Consider the following 21,333-nt stretch of genomic DNA (forward strand, 5'->3'; position numbering starts at 1 on the left):
TGAAAATAGTTCCTTTTGAAGGAAGAGTTCAAGTCTACTATGAAGGATCCTCACAAATTATTTGGCTGTGAATATGAGAAGTACAGAACTATATACCAGACATGTTCTGGCTCAGCTTCATGATATACTCCTGCACTGGTATAGAAGTAGCACCGAGTTTGGAGACATAACCCCATTTGGTGGAGAGTATCACAGCACAACATGAAAGTCTGCACGATGCACACATTTCGCTTCCAACGTGTGCGTGCCTGTGCCGCTACTTGTTTCCCGCAGCGTATTCATAAAATACAACGCGGGGATTTTTCGAGTCGTGTGCACAGTGAGGGTGTCCTCTCTGCATGCCTCCGAGATTTACAGAGAGACAACGAGGTACACCCGGAGAGACACGCAATATACAAACAGAGAGACAACAATTTTTCCATTATTCTATTCTTTTCAAGAACCCAAAACAGACATCAAAGAGGGAAACGCAGGCCATGATCGTGTAAGGAACCCGGAGCGTTACTCCCTCAAATGAGGGGCCGCTTGGAGGCACATGGGGCTTGCCCCCCGACCGCAGTGCAAGGGAGCGACCATCGACGGCAAAAGACGAAGGAAGTGGAAGGAGATGGAAGAGAGGGGGGAGCGGGAGGTGGAATAATGCCACCAAACAAAACCGACAATAAAGTAACATGCGGGCGGTGCCCGAGTTTACCGTTCTTGTTTTCCCTGAGGAGCAACGGGCGTGGTATCAAGAGTCCAAGTGTTTTTTTTTTAACAACTCCTATAACATTAAAAACAACGAGTCCGATTTTAGAAGTATAGCACCGCTAGCTCAAAAAAAATCCCCCAAATTTGACAAACTCCTTTATATGCTTTGTCCCTGAGAATATTAGGAGCTGTTACCGCACTGTCTGTAAAAGCCGTCTGCCACACCACTGTCTTCCCTTTCAATTCACTCAAAATACTCTCGTCATTGAATTCCCCCACCTGTGTTTCATGTTCGACTCAATATTTTCACCCAACGTGACGCACTGTGAGTGGCGATCAAAGAGTTGTCAGTGTAACAAATCGATTGATTAAAACATATTTTCACACTCCATGGATGTTATCACGTTTGCGTTTGGTTTAGTGGCTAGCATTAGTGTAGCGGTTAGCGTGCTGCGAATAATTTAATTGAGCCTTCTTTTAGGTTGACTTAGCCTTGAATTGGCACCCGGCGTAGTGTGCAAACATCAGAACTTGCGAAGACAAAGGTGGCCGGGCGTAGTGTTGGTCACCCACCGCCTCGTGTGCCATGTCGGCCTCCATAGGTGCTCGCTAACAGCACTTGCCCCAACAGTCTGTTGAGACTATACAGGGGATTGTTATCTTTGCTCTTGATGGTTTATGCAAGTTATTCACAACTCACAATGGCCTTAACAAAACGTTGGCATGTGACTAAATAGTTCCCTTCAAGGGAGAATTAACTCGGTCCATCAATGTGCTCGGGCATATAATTCATATCTTGTACATTGCAGTGCGGATGGAGTTTTTATATTTTTGCAGTCTTAACCTATGCACGTGGTTGGTTACCGACACAAAGGATTACTGCAAAAATGTGAAAAATATTTCTAAAAATATCCTCCGAAGCCGCTAATTCTAAATGAACGGCTCTTGGCAGTTTAGCGAAGAAGCCGTATTGTTGCGTTCCGTCACCACGTATTGCCTTGGCTTAACCTTTCTCTTACAATACCCTCAATGCAGGCATGACAAGCCTTAGTCAAAGGTCCTTTGGCATTTGCGGAATTACACTTCCTTTAATCAGATCTAATAGCAGAGCCAACTGCATTTTAGATTTACGGACATTCTGAGAGATGTCAGCGTGGGTGCATTTCACGGAGCCAGGGCAACCCACCCCGCTCCCGTTGAGCACATCACCGTGAAACACACAATTTTAAATATTGTGTAGAAAAATCCGTGTTTCGTAAAATAAATAAATAAATAAATAAATAAATGTTGTGAATACTATTAACCAATTTGGCAACCCCTTGGCTTAGCAACTATGTTAAGACAATTTTTCTCGAATGTTGCTTGGTATATTTATTGCAAACAAAATGATACCAGCGCAATTTCGTTCTTACTGAGAATAGAAGACAACCCAGACAGATTACTGGTAATGTACATCGTATTTTGATTCAGAATAAAATGTTTCTTGGAACAATAACACCTAATCTAAACTCCTTAAAGCGTTTAAAAGTTTGTAGTGTTCAAGGAACGGTCTTGTGGACATGAAGATGAAGACAGGAAATGTGAGGATGGACAAGACGGCAGCTACGGACTCTGGACGTGAAGGACAGAGCACTGAATATGAACCGTTTTAAAACACATGCATTGGTGAACATCAACATGAAGGCCTATTCAAAAAGAGATTAAAATAAAACCAACATGAAGAATTTCTACTCGGTGGAGGAATTATACGTGCCAAAACAACTGCAGTATAACGGGCCAATGCGAGGAACAAATAAAAAGGCAAACAGAAGCCGATTGAGAGAGGGAAACACATTCCTGCGGAGGGAGCTGGTAGGAACGTTGGGTTGCTCGGTCAATGGCCAGGGTCAACGGCGGCGTGGTGTATTTCGAAAATATGGCCGACTGTGAGGGCGGGCACAAGCCGGCGTGAGTAGGTTAGACGTTGAGTTTTATAAGGGCACCACGGGGTGACCAGCCCCTCCCCACCCCGCCCAGCCCCTCCCCACTCTCCCCACCCAGTCCCTCCCCACCCTCCCTTCTCTACCCAGCCCCACCCCCCCTTCTCCACCCAGCCCCACCCCTCCCATTTTTGGATGCACGACGGACGGACACAATAATCCCCTGTGGGCTGGTGGAACCAGCTGGTCCTGAGGTGGAGATCTAAACACGCTGTTGTCTAATCATAGCCATCAGCACAACAAAACTGAGCACTCCGAGTGACTTGATTCCTTTGCAAAAGGAATCTTATTTGGCGTTTGAACATCTTAACACCTGCTTTGTTGCCAGGAAGGGGAAAACCTATTCTTATTTTTCAAATCCGTCAAATCAGACTCGACGTCTCGCTCAAGACGGCCCTCGACGTACTCCCAGGCGATAGGTCATAGATCAACTCGCAATGCCGTACTTCATTTGCATAAGCCTACCGTCATTTTGCACGTTGACATTTTGAGAAGTCGGACAGGGGGGAGCTGATGCGTTCAGCAGACTGGCCAGTGACATTTGTACACCACTCCATGTGCCTCGGTTTGCACGAGCCTTCGATCTATCTACAACAATTTGTCATTACCGGAGTGACCGATGTTTCCATATTTTCATGAATGCATATGATATAATAATCCCACGTATAATCTGAAAATTGTGTCGGTCCATCCGCCTATTTATCCGTCTATCTGTAGATCGTAACGTGCAAACTACACTGCAGCGTGGTTATTTTCCACATAACTCTCTATTTTACCATTCAATAAATTTATTTTCAGTTTAAAAATAAACGAATTGAGTTGCAAAAGCCTGCTAATTGGGGATGGGATTGTGTGGTAACTCTGTGATGAGCTGATATGCCATCAAGAAGACCATAGCCATTTCACCCAATGTCAGCCAATTACGGCTGTCGCACAGGAGTTCAAATGCACAGTTCAGCACTCGGCAGTGGTGACCTACTGTAAGTTCAAAGTTCAAGTTTGTTTTGGTGAGAATTCAAGAGGCCAGGATGAGTTTCATTTTGCGAGAGTGACCTGGGTCACAGAAATGACAAAAAGCAAATAAATTAAAGAGCAGCAAACCCAAGTCGACTGAACAAAAACACTATCACATGAGGAATCGAAAATATATTGCAATCATAACTCAACGTTGTGAGGAAAGTGGAAGCTTTCCTGGATTTAATATTGAAAATATTCAGAAACTTACTTGAAAACGTACCACACACAATATGCACGTTATAGGTTAACAAAATAGTTTCATTTTTTAACCTGTAATTATTTAGTTTAACACGTAGGCTGTGTCGGGTGGTGGCAGGTTTTAACGACATATTTATATTTTTACGCGATCTAACCCAAAACACCTCTTACGTATCATTATTTACTTAGTCAGGGTTGAGTTTTGGGCAGATTACACTGAGCAGATTTAACACTTGGCACTTGACAAGTCCCCACTTAAGGCAGAGGACAAAGAACCCCCATATAGCCTGACCAGGTTGTTGGGGCAAGGGCTGTTATAGCGAGCACCGATGAAGGTTCGCACGGCACACGAGGGTGTGGGTGGCCAAGACCAAGCCCGGCCGCCTTTGTCTCCCCAGTGCCGATGTTTACACACTGCACCAGGTAAGTCTGTTCTCCTATAACGCCACGTGTTGTTTTCATGACGCGAATTAGATAGAACGCAATGATCGTATGAGGTAACACATTTTTTATAACGCGGATGCGAATTGGAAATAACGCGATTGAGCGAACGCAACTACATCATGCGAGCAGGAACAAGCGGTCGTACGGCTCCCTCAGCGTAGCATCACGCAAGGGAGTGGGATGCTGCTGGATGCTTCGAGATGCTACTAACCACGTCTTTGCTCAGCCTGCGTACGCACCTCACGTGTCATCGCGGGCTGTGCTTTACCCCGATATTATTTATTCATCACGCAGTGTTCTTCAGGATTGAAACTACTTCTGCGCTATCGGAGAAGGACAGAGTGTCCTAATTTGAAGCCGAGTCAACCTCGGGGAGGCCACTCTTATTGGACACGCAGTGCAGCGGCGCTTACCACTGCGCTTCCACTACGCACTCAAAGTGTTTACTTTGATCGTGGTAGGACTTTTGGCAGAGGCACTGTTTCCATGTACCAATTAAGGCTGGCACAGCGCACGCAGGGGTTCGGGGACACATTCTGCCACCTTTGTCTCCACTGCGTTGGTTTTGATCGCCGTGCCAAGCACTCCTCCTATTAGTCTGTGGGCCAACTTAGAGACGGCCCCCGATGTGGTTTTTAACATTCGCATTTTATTCACTTTCCTAAGGGAGTTTTGCAAAAACAGCCTCTATCCACCGTATAAACACGCCACACGTATCTACTCGCGAGGGCCGAGAGTTCCAGTAACGATGTAAAAGCCGCTAATATGCAGATGACAACGACACGTTCTCCGCCACGGGCGTGCTAAATGTAAGCGCTCTGCTTATGCCAATGTGCTCGCATTAACACTACCGGCCACACCTGCTGTTGGGAATTAATACGACACGGTGGATAACGCACCGATGTCTGCCAGACATGAGCTCACACTGTGCACCTTGCTCTTTGCGATTTAAAAAAGTTTGTTCGGGCAGAATGTCGCGTAATTGGACTTGTTAGCGAATATATTATTGACCAACTATGACCAGAAATACATTTCACTTGGCACCCTCGTTTTCCCCTTGAACATTAGCTCCCTCCTTCCCCACTCACTGTAAGTCAACGAAATTAATTAATTAATAGTTTAAAAACAATAATGAACAAATGGAGGCCACTCTGGCCAAAGGTCTCTTGTCCAGGGGATGCCCGGCTTGGGTGAGCGCTGGCTGTCCAAGCCCCCAGGTGCTGGAGCGTGGGGTGTGGAAGGCGAGTTGGTTGAGAGGGCCGGGGCGGGGGAGAGGTAAGATACATTTTCCGAGATATAAGGTCAACACCATCTTGAGAAGTGTTGACTTGAAAAAGAAATACGAACCTTGCTAAGCGTGGAACAAAGACCGTCAATGCATTGCGCGGTGCTTTGAGTTTCGCTTCTGCGGCCGTCTGGAACGCTCTTCCTTTAGATATGAGGAAGCTGCTGGAGCTATGCACGTTTAAATGCAGATTTAAAACGTATTTCTTTAGTACAATTTTTTTTGTTTAGTTTGTTGTCCTTCCCCACACCTGATTATCACGGTTGGCGACGTACATACATACATAGATTCTGTAAAGTCAGCATTTAATTGCTGCCTAGACGGAAATAAAATCAGCGGTGTGTTGTGATCTACGTGGTAATGTATTCTTTAATGTTTAACACCACAGGTTAACACCGCATAAGTGATTTACTGAACCTGTCTGCATTGAACACACAGGTACATGACATGCAGACTGTATCTATATGTACACAGGTTTCATAATTATTAATGTGTAATTAACGTATTACCTACCTGATTGAAACGATTCAGCACATGTAGTTTGATTATAATTGATTTTAACGTGGTGTTTGGCCACGAGGAGTCACATCGCAGGCTTGCTTTTTAATGCCATTGGGTGTGACCGGAGAACCGAATGAAACCCATGCAGAACCGCGGGGAGAACATGCCAACTCCCGGAATCGCACCCAGGTCCATCTTGCAGTGAGACGTACGAGCGTTACCACTGCGCTACGATGCCGACTTGGTCATGTAGAGGCGAAGTTGGGATGAGATTTTTTCCGGCGCAGTAAAAGCAGAAGGCGATTGTCGACCCTGTGGTCGTGAAGTGATGGTGTAACCAATGAGACGTGCGGTAAATCACTTTGTAAAATCGAGACGTACATCGGAGGCTTCAACGATTGGGTAACCCTGGCTACAGCTTGTTAAGTGCGTCCTGCACATTCGTTACACAGTTTGAACACGGTGGTCAAAAAGCGCCGTGAACAATGTGCGCAGCCCGAGACTGAAAAGCCGACGGGAACATCATTAAAAGGCTTCACCTTTCGATCTGCGACTGCAGCAGACGTTGCATTCCTACCCCCTTGTTTCAGGAGCATTCATCGGTGCGCTGTAGGAAAATGTTGCCCGTGTCAACACAGCGCACGCAAGTCTCCGATTCATCGTAACGTTGCCATTTTATAAAATGCTGGCATTTAAAATACTTTAATAGCCTTGCGGCGGTGGTTGCACGCCTGTAGGCCAACGACTGTGAAGGCGCAGGTTGGTGAATCACACGAAGGAGCCAATACCCTGGCTTGCTATGAGAGGCCAGGGTGGCAAATGTGGACTCCGCCGATTCCATCTGTCTGGGACAGAGCGTTTTCCCCCTCGCACGCCGTGGGGTTTTCTCCGAACACTCCGGTTTCCTCCCGCATGTAAACGCTCACCAATTTGCCAATGACACCTCGATAGACACAGGACCGGAGATCAGGGGGGGTAATTTGGCCCCCGGCTCACCGCGCCGCGTGGGGACTGCACTTCCTGCTCGTCTGCGGTTCCTCCTCGTTCTCTGTCTCCTCGCGAGCGAGCCAACGCCGTGTGGTGCTGGCGGCGGCGGTGCGTTAGAAACTCAAATTATTATTATTTTTCTAATTGAAAATTCATAGCGAGAACCCCCTGTGTTTATTTGCCATTAAATAGACATTTGTGAAGTCCATTGAGCCCAAACCGTTTCTGCACACGGGGCACACGGTTTTCATGCAGAAAGAGAATTGATAAGAGGTCAACAAGCACCATGGCTCCGATGCCTGGACGTTACGCAACTTACAGAGTGTCAACGTGTTCTCATGTTAACAAGGGTTTGTGCATTGCTCATTCCTCCCTATTAGCGATTCTGAAATTCCACACTGGTTCATGTGAAGGGCCAATTTCTCCATGGGATAAGTACTATAAATACTGGTGTGTACAGATATTTGCCGTGTGTATCGCAATCGATGTATAACCATGGTTGGGACTGAGATCTGTACCATGCAGTGACATCTGTACCGTCCATAAAATAGAGCATAACAGCTTATTGGGCCCGTCCACCTGATGCAAATAAAATATATCTCGCACTACTGACATCCCACAAAAAAGATAGACGTATTACTTTCAATAATAGGCCATTTGTTTTTTTTTGTCAAATCAACAACTACAATATTTGTAGAAAATATTTAACAGCCGATTAAATGACGGCCCATATATATTTGTAAAACAGCTATTGCCTTAATAGCACCGACCACCGTAACCTGTAATTTATTGGTCAGATGTATTTGTGTTAGTATTGCCGCTGGTACATTGTCTTGTGATTGCGTGTGTTTTGTGTACAAACTGAAGCAATCAGAGAGGAAAGGAAAGTTGATAATGAACAAATTATAAACGTGTGTGACCCCAGATGGCATTTGTTAAAAGGCATTTCAATGTCATAACAAGGAATTTAAATAAAAAAGTTAAAGAGAATAAAAAAAAATCCAAATCCTAGCAACCTTCAACATAATTCTGAGTGTAATGCAGTGCATATGGTTACACCGTTTAAGCCGTCATTGATGGTAAGGTTTAGCATTCTAATGTTTCTATAGGATTTTGCACGCTTTTCTTGGTAACCGTGTATTCGTTTTATTGATGGGGTTCCTACATTGCTTTATTTCAGGTCATTTACACGCAAAACAAACGCTGCCTCATCTACAAGCTCTCACATTGTACGTTTAGGAAATGTACTTCATTATAATTATAATCGCTATTGATATGTAATGTCTAGAACACATGTTCTCCTGCGTTATTGGACAGCCGATAAGAATGAAATGAAGCGAGGAGGAAGGCAAACACATTGGAGCTCAGAGTGGTCGCCCTGTGCCAGGAATCTGCCACTCCTGCATGCCAGGGTTTGTGGATAATAATGCAACATCATCATATTCCAAACCGCATCGTCCATTCAGCAAAATGTTGTCACGACTTGATCATGTTGTTACACATTTAACTAATTGGGGAGATATGTTATTCCTTGACAGAGGTATTTATGACGTCACGGGGAATTCAAAGTTCAAAATAATAATTGAGGAAAAACAAAGTTCTAACCCGCTGATGCACCGCTTTTGAAAAAAGCGACCGTGAGTAATTGAGAGTATAGCGGTTATAATAGCAACCTAACTTGTGCGGTTCACGTACTTATGTAGTTTGTAACTGACAGTGTGTCCTTTATTTGTGTTATAGGTTATATTCTTTGAGTCTTTCGGTAAAGTCACTTACATTAACATTAGCTGCCCCGCCCATTCTGCTGACATTTGTGCGACGCCCATTTCTAACCTTTATAAACAGTTTGCCTTTAGAAGCTAATCCCCTTTTCCTGATGACAACCGCTTGTGTTGTGATCGAAAAGTCGTAGTTTTTTGTTATTTTCTTTGAACCTATCTTCGTGACTTGACCAAAAGATCCAAAAGAAAAATAATTCCTGCAGTCACGAAAGCTTTAAGTCAAGATCTGTTATAGGTTGTAAAATTGCAATTATTGGGAGATTTATGGCAGGCTTATGTTGAGTGCCCAGCAGATCGGTAATAGTCATGTGTTGTTTGTGCATCAAGTACAATGAAGTTGTGTGAATAAGATTTTGCGATAATAATCATCTTATCGTGAAATGTAATAAAGTATCGCATTGTGAAAATTGTATTTATCGCGGCAAACCGACTCTATCTCAATGACAACATAAATAAGCCACGTCTCCGTCACATATCCTTCTCCCCACATCAACAATAAAAGTATTTCTTACATGACCCATCAGCTGCATCGCCTTCTAGCAGTGCATACTTTCACCAGCATCATTTCAAGATAAGCATAACTCTGGGCCGGTTTCAAATCACAGTGAATCATCAGCATAGCGAAGCTCGCTTGAAACAATGGTGGCGAACTGCCAATCTTACAGACAAGGACCCTCTCCTTACGATTCGGGGGTCCTAGTTCGGCGCGACATAATATAATATAAAATATATAACTAGTGGCGCATCTTACATTTCCCACACAGTTAGCATCGAAGTTACTGCTTGCAGCTTCGAGTGTGAATACTGTTCCAGTTAAGAGGTCGTCTTTATATTCGCATAGCTTCGTAATAGTGTAAAAAAACATTGTGAAGGTTACAGAGCATTACTATGCAAATCTTGCTCACGTGGAAAGCGCTATTGTAATAGCGTACACCACGTGGTGAGCGCCATTGTAATAGAGATCACCACGTGGTGAGCGCTATTGTAAGCGAGATCACCACGTGGTGAGCGCCATTGTAAGCGAGATCACCACGTGGTGAGCGTTATTGTAATAGCGTACACCACGTGGTGAGCGCCATTGTAATAGAGATCACCACGTGGTGAGCGCCATTGTAATAGAGATCACCACGTGGTGAGAGAGAGATCACCACGTGGTGAAACTTGCTACGAATTTCGCCCAACTTCGTGTGGAATCAAACTCATCTGTCCTGGTCTGTTGTAGAACCTAGGATCCCCAAATATTAAAGAGTGGGTGCTTCCTTGCCTGTGAGATCGGCAGTTCGCCAGCATTGGTTCAAGCGAGCCTGACTACTGATGAGACATGGAATGTTTAAACCAGTCTAGTTGTTTAAATTATGCGCTCCCACAAGGCCGTGCGGCTCATGGCTTGTGTGAGAGATATTTAATATATTTTATGTGGAGACGGATATGTCAAGAACACAAATTTTCTGTTTATTTATTTTTTAGCCGAGTAATAGCAGAGCTATTTTCTCTGACCTCACGACAACAGCTGTCACCAAAATGCTCTTTGCCAGCAACATTTTACAATTTTACTTTTAATACTAATTAGCTTCTTTAGTTAGACGTGGTTTGACTGAAGCGTTTGTATGTGACTAAATATCTACTTGACTTAAAGCTTTCGTGACTGCAGGAATTCATATTCTTTGGGTCTTTCGGTAAAGCCACGTAGATAGAAAAATAATACAAATATCACGACGTTTCGATCACAACACAAGCAATCGTCATCAGGTGAAAACATATTTACTGAAAGACCCAAATAATATATATATATACTATTCGGTAACCACTCATGCCAATTAAAATAACTGGTGATCAGAACTCATTTTCACCATTTAATTTTGATCAGACCCCATGGCCTAAAGTTCAGTCTCCAACTCGTATCCACTGAATAATTGCACAAAACTTCACCAATTACAATATATACGTGTTTCTTTAAAAATCATTGTCATTGATGAATTATGAGTTTGTTATATGGACTATGGCTCTATTGTTATTCCACTGCAATAAATGACAGAAATAATCAATGTATCCTCTTATTCCATAATGCTGTCCAGAATCCCTCCAGTCCTCATGTCTGTGCTGTTCGCGTGCTCATATTCTTTCCCTTTTCGTTTTATGTTCAGCCACTTAGTAGAAGCAGCCAATTATTTTGGTGAGTCGGTCTAATGCTTCTCCGGATTGTTTTACTCTAAGAGAGAGTAAGTGCTCGAGGCAAGCCATGTCCAAAGATGATAGAAACACCGATAAGATAATTGTGGGATGGGCCATTTAAAAGTATTGTTATCTCTCCAGCTTACATTGCATTAAAACCAAATCTCTGCTCATGTGGAGTTATATTTTTGTGATTTGCATACCTCCTACGGTTATCATTTTACTTTTGTATTGTATTCAATTGCTTACTTTTTATGTGGTTTAAAATAATAATTTGTTAACAGTGACAGTAGCAATGATTTGGGGAGGCCTTTATCAAGCAGTGGATTGCTCATGGTTGATAATGATGATGACAAAGTCACTTAGATAAGGGTTCTGTATGGTTAATGTATCTCAAATAAGTCAAACACAAACTGTATTTTTTAAGTGAATAAACGGAGACATTGGGACTTCTGTTTTTATTATTACTCAATTGGGTTTACACACAGAGCCATCACCACCAACTGTGAAGCGACAGCAGACAATGTCTATGAAATATTGCGCCTTCGTGGTAGACTTGCGCTATGCGAATGCCAAAGACAGGAAATGCACTAAAGTATTAACAATTATTATTTTATAATGACTTAAAGCTTTCGTGACTGCAGGAATTCATATGCTTGGGTCTTTCGGTAAAGTCACGTAGATAGCTTCAAATAAAATAACAAACAAAATCACAAAAACTACGACGTTTCGATCACAACACAAGCAATCGTCATCAGGAGAAAAAATAGCGGGAAAGCTGCTGAGGCAGGATGTTTGAAAGGTTTGAAATGGGCGTAACCCAAGCGTCATAATCGAAGTGGGCGGAGCTAGATATGTTAATGTGAGAAATTTGCATGTCAATGTAATATCGCAGAGCCACCGCCACATCGAGGACAACGAATTAACATATTACGCAAAATTCGTGATTTGATCCCATCTGTGAAGGATGTGGTCCCTGATATGCAATACACCGGCGTCTACAAACTAAGCTGTGTCTGCGGCAGCAGTTACATTGGGGAAACTAAGTGACATCTCTCGGACCGTGTTCGTGAACATAAGGCAGATCTGAAACACGGTAAGACCAATACCTCGGCCGTGGCTGATCATTGTTTGAATGCGGTGGGCTCACACGAAATTGATTTCTCTAAGACGAAGGTACTTTGCAAGCCCACTGGCTATCAACAAAGATTCGTTCATGAAGCCATCCAGATACATAGACACAGACACGATTTCAACCGAGAGGATGGGTACAAACTGAGCAATCATTTGAAGGACGTTATTAACCAGTTTAAGTCATAACTGGCTGTGATGTTTCCATCCTACCTTCCGATGCTAGTAGTTATTTTCGATTCTCTGGTTTTACATGAACAGGTTAAATGTCTTCATATTAACAGGTTAAATGTCTCACACTAACACATCCACCGTTACTCGTTCTCCTGATGACGATTGCTTGTGTTGCGATCAAAACGTCGTAGTTTTGGTTATTTTGTGTAATCTTCTTTGAACCTATCTACGTAACTTTACTGAAAGACCCAAGAATGTGAATTATTATTTTGCTTATGGACGGCACCACGCATCTCGGAAATGCACCGCTTATACACGAGAGTCCGTGACTTCTGTTGGTCTCTTCGCGAGCACCTCGTCTATATCACCCGCTATAACATATGGAGCAGAAACATGGATATTGACAAACAGAAGCGTGCAGAGATCGTCACCTTCGTGAGCCATAACCAATCCGGTCCAGAATGAATGAACACTTGCTCACGGGAGACCCAAACGCCATCGCACCTCCTGGCGTTTGACATTCCTCGAAGACGCCGGCCGCGTAACCATCAACCGCATGCTCACAACATCGACAACAGACCGATGCGCGCACATCTCCTGCGGAAATCTAAACCCGAAGACACGAGCCACAGAGGGGTGCGAGCGAGCACTTGCAGGGCTGCGCCTTTACCTCGTGTTCAACAGCAAACGCGGCGAATGAGAATGACTTGGTGTAAAGGTAATGCGATGAAAATATATTCATAGCAGTGATACGAGTTCAGCTGTAATAAGAGTTGGATATAGTAGCTCTTGATGATCTACTCCAGCCGGGATGAATCAACGCCCGATGTAGGAACCTGGAATAATGAGTACAAGCGGCCTGCCATGCGAGCCTACAACCACCCCACACAGCACAGCATTCAACATGGATTTGCGTTTCCCTTTAAGGCAAAGGTTAACTACTTATCTCTGCAATCTCGTGTCACTTGGGTACAATGCACAGGACGCAGCATAGAGCGTGTACAGCACATGCACAGACAAGGGCAGGAAATGCACTTAGCATTGCAAATCTGTGTTAAAGAAACCCCACAGCTCTGCTAGCCGCCCCGAGTCCCTCGTCTCAACAAAAAAAAATCTCGTAGAACATCTCCGCTTAATCTCCTTACCAAAGCTTGGAACAAAAAAAAAATGGTATCGCGTTACATCGAACGTCAAATTCCTCCAGCGGATTCCTGTTCACCTTCAAAAAACCGCCGCTAACATCTCGCCCGCTCGTCTTCCAAATCCATTGCGACTTTACTCCAAGTCGACGCAGCGACGTGATTAGGAAAGCAATCTGCCCGAGCGCGTTTCCAGCGAGATCAAGAGGTGGCGTCGCTTCACTCGGCTCGCCGGTGCGATCTCACGTCGCGCCGACACACCTCGTACACCGTGAACCCAACGAGGCCATCACTGCGTGAAGATTCATTCATTCCGTCGTCATCTCGAAGCTTAGTCAATAGCAGTGGGGGGGGGGGGGGCCTTAACCATTATCTAGAAACTGACATCCCCACAGACGTTAATTGTGATGCTCAGCAACGGTCACGGGGTGCTGGGTCTTGCCTACAGTGCGGGATGGGGGGTGGAGTTTGGGGACAGCCAATGTCCCCGAGTGACAGCAGCCGGCATTCACTCGGTGAGCTGCGAGCACACGAGCATTCGGACGCATCGGCGGTTCTACACCGGTGCATCATAACGCAGCGGCCCCGTGTCGCAGTCTGACGATGCCGCCGTGGCCCCCTTGAGTGAGCCGCAGACTTCTCCATCAGAAGTTGCGCTCTGATTCAGCGGCTGCTTTTCCTATTCGAACGCATGGTGGTTGACACCGTCACCACGGGTTACGTAATCTTTGTGATGCCGCCGTCCACCAAGGAATGATTCCGGAAATGAATTGAGGAACCGTCCGACCAAGTCTCGGGCACGAAGAGTCAAATCTCCCTTTGGAACACGGAGCACGGCGGTAGCGGGCTGTGTTCACAACGTTGGCACGCGTGTGCGACACTCCGATTCCAGACAAGTTGTTTAATTTCGCGGCTGTGAGAGGAAGGTGTGGTGCTCGTCACGGCACCGCCGTTGGTCACGACAGCTGCGGTGTCTGTTCACAGCTCCTACCCTGACAGGCTGCGAGGCCGAATGGGTTCTTTGGTCACGACGTCTGCCCCACGTGATCATAGTCCACGAGCCCAGACCAGGCATCTCACATTGTCGGTACCACCTGAGGGGGCATCACTTTAGCGGTTACCATTTATTGATGTGGCCAGAAAACTGCGAATTATGTGACAATAATTGGAAATAAGTGGGGTTATTAAATGTTCCGCTCACATTGGGCACATTAATGAACAGGTATTGCTGGGGGTTATCATTTCTGCTCTGGCCTAAGGACTTGTAGTACAAACATGAGTTGGCCAAAAAGTTTAACAAATTTGGTTTTGAGAGTGCAAGATATTAGTTCAGATGACATATCGGCTCTGTCTAACACACAAATGACCAGGCAACACATGTATTTCATGCATCTGTTCCTCCATACAAGATACACTTCTATTTTGTACATGTCCCATCAGCCACAAAGCCTTCTCGGAGTGGCACAATTTCAGCAGCATTGGTTCAACACAAACAAACTCTGGACCGGTTGTGACATGCAGCGTCTCATCAGCAATCAGGCTTGCTCCAATCAATGCCGGTGCACTGCGAGATGTTAGAGGCAAAGATTCCTCTCTGTGAGATAGGGGACGGTCCTAGTTTTATCATTCACATCTCACCTCGTGTATTTAACGATGTGAGAATGCAGAGATGAAATGCCTTTTGAAAGAGACACCTGGGCCTAACAAAAAGACAATGGGCTCGACACAAACAAACAACCGACACGCGAGGAGTGCACAAACAGTGCCTAAAACCCCTCGTCAAATAAAAACAGCGAACCGAGACAAAGTGCACGCAATAATAGAAGGTACCGTAAGCTATTAAAACAAACAGATGGTAACCCTAACTAATTATAGAATGCACCACAACGGGGTACCTAATTCTGGAATATCAAGTTGCATACGGAGCGTTTGACCAAACATCGCACCCGGAAGTGATAATAGTAATAATTCTAGTAGTAATAATAGTAATAATAGTAGTATTGATACTAGTAGTGATAATAGTATTGATACTAGTAGTAATACTAGTAGTAATAATGATAGTAGTAATAATAGTAATACTAATATGGCGACCAACAGCATTAAAAACGCGTTGCCTTCGCCGTTGGCGTCGAATGATAAAACATCTCCCAGACGCATCCGAGCCTCTCGGATTGGGCGACTGTCAGTGGCAGAAAAACAAAACCTACACTGCAAGCCCGTTCGCCGAGCGGTCGACATTTGCACCGAGTGAACACACCGAGTGTGTGTCTGTGTTTTTTACATTTGAATGCGGAATTTGCTCAAAATGATTTTACCCACAATTCTATTTTTCGGACTGACCTTTTCCAGCTGTGTGCATTAGCGGTCTCATGTCAATGAATGCCGACAGCCTCGCCTCAACGCACTTGACACGAATTACCTGGTGATGCTGCTGCTGCGATGGCACTGGTGCACAGGCACAATTAACACAAACACAAAGAAATCGTCAATAACACTGTGGCCTTAAACATAAAAAAAATATATAATTGGTGATGTTTCGGCTAATGGCCCTTTCTTCACAACACACAGAGAGGCTACTCTCTGTCTCTGGCCTCTCTGTGTGCTGTGAAGGGCCATTACCTGAAACGTCACCCTATTATACCCCCTTTTTCTTTTAAAGCCCACAACGTTATTGATGAATGTGTTGAATGTTTCTGAACTTGCTTAACCCTGTTGTCCAGGCACTGTCAGGCTCACAATGTGCGAATCCAAGGTTCTATTCACGTTGAAATGAGTGAAACATTTTAGCCCGAGCGCTGGAGGTGCAAACAGCTACAGCTGTGTGTTATTTTGTATTTCATTCGAAGCTGGTCAGAACACAGCTCAGTCAGTAGAATGGCAGGCTTCTAAACTCAAGTTCAGAGTACAAGTTGAGTGTTTAACCAGGTGGAAACACAAGAGCAAAGCACAGTCTCGTTTTGCAATAACTATAAAGATGTGAATCCATATCTTAGCGAGGGTCTGCTCGGCCCCCATCATCACCATCATCATCATCGTCCTCGTCTCCCTGGCGAGGGTAAAACTTACATCGCTTCAATGGGCCGCACCGATTGTTGGGAAGTGAAGAGCTGTCGTCCTCCGAAGAAACGAGCGCTCACTACGGGGGCGTGGACTCGGCATTAGCCAAGAGAAATAACAAAACCTGTCCGATGCTCGACTGAGCAGACTTCGTTCACTCGTGTCCATCGTGACAACTGAGATCAATGACAACCATTTGCCCCCGCAGATCAATGACAACTACACATGCCCACGCGCGGTCAGCCGCGGTGCTCAAATCGCCCAGCCGCCTCCACTCGTCGCCACGGACGCAAGTCTGAGCGCGGCGTGACGAGCCCGTGACCTTCAGGGATCGTCCCCAGATCAGCGGCTCCCAAAGCTGCGGGTGCGTGGACCCTGCTGGTGGTGCCGCAGGGACCGTGCGTGATGGCTTGTTTCAACTGTAGTACGGAGAGACAGAGTTCAGTAATGACCCAGTCAAACTGGGGCTCATAATCTAACAAAACAAGGCCTTGTCTACAAACATCTGACAGTTGACCTGCTGCTGTTGCAGCAGAATAGAACACAGGGATATGCGCACTCCCACCAGGCTGTGCTGCCGACGGGATGTGTAAACATGCGTTTAAGATTCATGTGGAGAGGCAGATGTGGGAAGGGGACACGCTTCCTTCCTGCTGCCAGACCCCACAGCTCTGTACACCGAAGAGGCCAAAGCTCCACCTTGAGTGCCCCTCTCTCATCCTCCCTCTGCACACCCCACTCGCCACAACCTCCTGACGACGACTTCGTTTCAAAGGTAAACAAATTACGATTATGATGCTGCTGCGTTGGCAGTGGTGCACAACCACGATTAACAACCCAAAACTCCAACACATTTCTCAGCAAGACCGTGGCCTTCAAATTAAAATAAATGTATATATTGGCGTCGTTTTGGGCAATGGCCCTTCTTCATGGCACTTAGAGTTGAATGACGGCACGTTACACCATAACTCCTCTCTGGATAGAGCTTGTTTTTTTTCTGTTTACTATGTTACATTTCCAGCCACACAACCTGCACAGTAACACAGCCATCACTCCTCCTCCATACGCCGAGCACTGAAGTGGTCTCTCTCGTCTGCCAAAGTGGATTATTAGCAGGGCAAAAGCCTGTCCTGATAATGCAATATACTTCTTGGCCTCCTGCTCAGAACCCCTCTATTTTACACGTGCACTCTATAAATGTCAGGAGTTCCTATTAACTCAGTTGGTTTCATTTATAATATCGGTAATTGGGCTCATAAGTAACCCTATTTTCTAGGCTCCTCCGTTTAGAAAATAATGACAAGCGGACGTTGTCTACACACTCTCTAGGCCTGGCGCCAGCTCCGCTCGGAACGTGGGACGCCAGGTAGTGCTTGGAGTGTGGCGGGCCACCATCGCAGACCGCCGGAGAAGCCACGAATTCCACTCGCCCATAACTACTGCCATCTCTCTCCCTCTTTCTGTAGGAGTAGAAAAAGTGTCCGCTCTTTAACGCAGAGGTTGTCTCCCATTTTTCTATTAAAGTCGCTGGATCTTAATGAGCCCCAATTAGTTTCTCTCGGTTCTGTTAAGGAGTCCGTGTGTTTAAATATCCAAGACCTTTTTTTTCTCTTCAAGTGGGTTTCCACTTTGAGTATGTTTCACAAATTCACTTTCAGTAGTCTTGCCACCAGGAGCAAACTGGAATAGCGAGAGAGAAACCCGCAGCATATGAGGGGAACAGAGGTTGGAAGTGGTAAAGGCGCATCCCTGAAATGTCTTGCTCACACAACGGGATGGCGCTTCAGAATCCCTCTAGAAGGCATTTGGCCTAATCTTCCATCTGTGAAGAGGTAGGAGAACCCACACTTTACCCCACCAGACGTGGCCTGCTGGCCGACCAGCTGCTGTCCACCCATTGACACCGCTGGGTGGACAGGAGGCAGGGGGGAGATTTAAGAAACTTGCACCGCTGTTTCAGCCGACAGACCGACCCGGCGACCTCTGCGCTGCAAGTCCAGTGCCCTAACCATTTGCATGACAGCAATATATCCGTGCCTTTGTTTTTCCAAGTCAACACGTTTCTCCACTCGAGCATCGTTGGTCCCTGAGTCAGTGGTGGAAACTCCACATTTCTATGGCGGGGGTGAATCACGTGCACAGCATAACAACCGTCGGCTTCCTGTAAAGCGGGACTCGTTTTGTATGATCGACTGAGCAGGGATGAAGGGCCGAGTTCAAGGGCCGAGTTGAACCGCCGAGTGGCTGTTGATCTCACTGCCCCTGCGTCAGCTTCTCACCACTACCTCGGCATTGTCTGGCTAATTCGGGAGCAGCAGAGCGGTGCATCATCGCTGAGATGATGCCTCCTCATCCTCCGTCGTATTGGGGCGACCGCGTTGACGTCCGCTGAGGGAATGGAAACCGATCAGATAATAGTTGTTGGGCGAAGGGCACCCAAGTCCCAGGCCACCCCACATGTACCGGCAGGGAGACGGCGGCGTTTGCCTGAGCCGTCGACCCTTTAACCGCAGGGTCACGTGACCACTTCGCCCGCATGGTGGACACCGAGGGCCGTAGATGCGGACCGTCACCTTCTTCCTCTTCTTCCTATCCTCCTCTTTCTTCATTGATTCCAGATATGTTTTTTTTGTTTATTGAATATAGGTTTTGAGATTTAATAAATAACAAAATGACATTAATTCATAAGAAAGCACACATTGTCGAAATTAAGCCCACAATGCAATTTTAAAAGGTTACGTCCACGTGTGCAGGAAATGAATTAAATTGCGATCGGTAATGGATGTCTCACACGGCCTGAAGGCTCCGCGGTGGAGCGAGCGGCCCGCAGTCGGATTGTCACGGGTTCACATCCTGGTCAACATGGGTTGACTCAGTCCATCATCATCCCTGCGGGGTTGATAAAATACCTACCACTTTGTGGGGAAGTCAATAGGGTAAGTTATCATTGAGGGGTGGATTTTTCTCTGGGTCCTCCCGGTTTTCCCTCCACATTTAGAATTAACATCACGCTGTCATTTGTGGCCAGGTCGCTTCTGAAAAAGAGCTCTGTAGCTCATTGGGACTTACATGGTGAAATTAAAAACAGTTTATAGTTTGTCGTTTAATAGCTTAAACTTAACATTTACCAAAATAGGTTGCATGAGCTCGACCATTCTTGATTCTCCTCTACGTTGCGCTGTGGATGTTATGGCCGGAGGGTTGTTTAGCAAGCAGACTGACCGAGCAACCTGTGAGCAACGTCACCGAAGAGAATGCATGGCGTGCATGCAACATTTGTGCCGCACAAACTGACGGCGCCGTCAGTGGGCACGTTCTCGCGCTGGTTCAGCGAAGGAATGGCGTGTTGCGACCATTGCAAGTATTTATACGCATGTGGTTATTTCCACTGGCACGAGTGACAGAAGTCCAAATCCATTGCAAGTCTCTGCTGGACACACTGGGATTGCACGGGTCTGGCAAGCAACGGGGGTTCGAGGGAATCTGCTGATGAGACCCAGAAGATCAGGTCAATCCATACGTTTCCTGCTTCAATGCACGCAGGGGCTGCAGACTAACATCACCGATATATATGTAGACATCGCGTTGGAGAGATGTACGTCTAATTATTTCACGAACGACGCGGACGTTCAAAATGAACAGCTCACTCGAGACCCAAAGGTCATCGCGCCTCCTGGCTTTAACATTTCTCCTCGAAGACACCGGAGGTGGAACCATCAACTGCAACAGAACACCAACAGGCCGATGCTCGCATCTCCTTCGTGAATGGAAAACGAAAGCCACAAGCCACAGGAGTGCGACTGTGGCCACGCAACTCAAACCGTGTTGCCGTAGAGGAAGCCACTGTCATCCGCGCTCCTTCAACGGAGGAGGAACAGCAAAAACTCTCTCTCCTGAAGCCCTTTCCTGGCGAGCAGAACTTGACATTGGCATTTAGCTCCTTGACGTATTTCCATCGTACACAAGAATAGAACAGCGGTGCCGTCCAAGTGTTTAGACACGGATGTTAGTTCCTCGCACGACGCAGCCACCGCGCAGCCAGACATGATCGGGGTACGCCACAAACCATCACGGAGCAAGGCAAATAAATACAAGCTGACGGAGCTATCACGAGCGTGAAGTGATGGGTGGCAATGATGGGTGGCACGACTGCTAAGGTCAGCTGTGCCCCACGCGCGCCCGCGGGCTCTCGAGGTGCACACACTGCCGTGCGAGTTGTCTTTAACGGCAGGGGCAGCTATTGACAAAGATCCCCGTATCGCTATAGACTGTTGGGGCAAGTGCTTTTCGCGAGCGCCTATGAAGGCTGGCACGGCACACGAGAGGGTCGGTGGGCAGCACCATGCCCAACCGCCTTTGTATCCCCAGTGGCGATGTTTACACACCACTCCAGGTAATCATTTGAGGCTGAGTCAACCTAGGGGAGGCCCAGGACCGATTAAGATAATCGTCACTGGTGTTAGTGGTGAGCGGGAATCGAACCAGGTTAGCACGCTGCGAACCCGCTGCACTATGAACTATAACCGTGGTAACACACACACACACAACTATAGCCATGGTAACACACACACACAACTATAGCCATGGTGACACACACACACCGACACGTTCAAATCGCAAGTCACTCTTCTCGGGCAGCAGTGTGAATATTTATAATGTTTGTCAGGGACTTGAGTGTGTTTTTGTTTACACATTGCGATAAACACGTCAATCACCCACAATACTTGCAACCAATATACATGTTCGTATAGATTACCACCTATTCACGTTTGTTTAAG

The 21,333-nt window shown here is 46.1% G+C and overlaps 1 protein-coding gene across 4 annotated transcripts in view; it reads right to left on the reverse strand.

The window, feature by feature from the left end:
- The window catches only part of LOC144947215 (uncharacterized), a 718,459-nt gene that overhangs the window by 325,859 nt on the left and 371,267 nt on the right, over positions 1 to 21,333 (reverse strand). The window lies entirely within an intron of this gene.

The sequence above is a fragment of the Lampetra fluviatilis genome, chromosome 44 (assembly GCF_964198595.1).
Source record: "Lampetra fluviatilis chromosome 44, kcLamFluv1.1, whole genome shotgun sequence".
NCBI lineage: Eukaryota > Metazoa > Chordata > Hyperoartia > Petromyzontiformes > Petromyzontidae > Lampetra > Lampetra fluviatilis.